The sequence below is a fragment of the Trichechus manatus genome, unplaced genomic scaffold (genome assembly GCF_000243295.1).
Source record: "Trichechus manatus latirostris isolate Lorelei unplaced genomic scaffold, TriManLat1.0 scaffold00001, whole genome shotgun sequence".
Taxonomy (NCBI): domain Eukaryota; kingdom Metazoa; phylum Chordata; class Mammalia; order Sirenia; family Trichechidae; genus Trichechus; species Trichechus manatus.
Genome location: NW_004443937.1, coordinates 9,493,862 through 9,495,477, shown reverse-complemented (window position 1 = coordinate 9,495,477; position 1,616 = coordinate 9,493,862).

Genomic DNA, 1,616 nt, shown 5'->3' with positions numbered 1-1,616 from the left:
TGTCTGTATTTTCCATGAATTTGTCTATTTTTTCCTCATGTTTGTCAGCTTTTTGCCTCAGCTCTTGGAGAATTCTGAGTATTGGAGATTTGAATTCCCTATCAGGTAGTTCTAGTGCATTTTCTTCCACTGGAGAGTCATCTGGTGTTTTATTTTGGACACCTGCTGGAACCATCCTGTCCTGTTTTTGTAAATGTTTTGATATTGTCTGCTGTCTTCCGGGCATTCAGTAGTTATTTTTCTTGTTGTATTGACGTAGATTTGTTTGTTTCATCCCCCTCCCTTTTTTTTTTTTTTAAATTTGACTTTGTCTGTGCAGGCGGACGGTGTGTTCTTTGTTGTTTGCTCATCTGTGGCCACAATACTTTTCGCCTCCTTCTCAAATTGGCAGGGTCAGTTGCTCAGATGTGGTATGGCAGGGCAGGTCTAGCTGAAGAGGAGTTACTGGGATGGGTTGTCTGTGGCACTTACTACAGCCCCCAGAGTGGGTCGGTAATCAGTGCACGGCAGGTTCCAGTAGGCCATGCCTGTGCTGCTTGGTGGTGTGATGTCAAGCGCACGGTGCAGGTAGGCAGGATGCAGCAGGGAGATTGTTATGTGTGGAGTTAAGATGGATATGGGAGACAGGAGAGAGGAACAGGAGCCAAAAACATACAAACAAACAAAAAAGAATGCTAGGGGAGCTTGCCGTTGGAGCGGAGAGATGAGAGCCTATGAAATGGAGAGAAACAGAAAGGGGAAGAGGAAGAAAAGAATGAATAAATAAAAATCAGAAAGGTTAAAGAACCTCAAAGTTCCCAGGGATCCCACTGGTGCAGCTATGAGGTCTGGGGAAGTCGCTCTCCAGTGTTGCAGTACAGCCTGGCTAGAAGGCGTAGAGGTATACAATGCCAGGTATTCAGGGAACAGAAAGAGAAGGAAGATATAGAGAGACGAGAAACTGAGCAATGAAGAAAAACAAAAAGGGAAAAAGAGGGAAAGGAAAACAAATCAAATTAAAAAAAAAAAAAAAGAATAAGAAAGGCCCCCCAAAAGAGAGGGGAAAAAAAAAAAACCAACGAGAAAAGAAATGCCCGCCGGGATCCCTCTGCATGTCTGTGGAAGCCGAGGGGGTAGTGTCCTTGCCATGCAGAACCACCTGGGCAGAAAGGGCTCCCAACTCAAGAAAAGGAAAAGAAAACAAACAATTCAAAACAAACAAATGAACAAAAGCCCCAGGATCCCACCAGCACGGTAGCCCAGACTGGGGAGCAGCTCCACACTCGAACACAGCTCCACAGCCCCTCAGGAAGAAGCAAAGATGGTGCACGGAGCCAGGTATTTGAATGAAAGGAGGGGGAGGTGGTGAGAGGTAAGGAAGAAGTCAAAAGAAGCAGAAAAAAAAAAGCAACACTAGCAGCCAACAAATGGCACTCAGCCAGCTAGTGCGGGCTGGTGTTTCTCGGACAAGAGACTGTCCGCAGGAAGCAGAGGGGGCTGAGTGTGGGTGAAGAAGGGTAGGGAGTGGGAAAGCGTATATCACAAATTACTGGAGCTCTGCAGCCCCTCAGGAAGAAGCAAAGATGGCGCATGGAGCCAGGTATTTGAGCGAAAGGAGGGGGAGGTTGTGAGAGGTA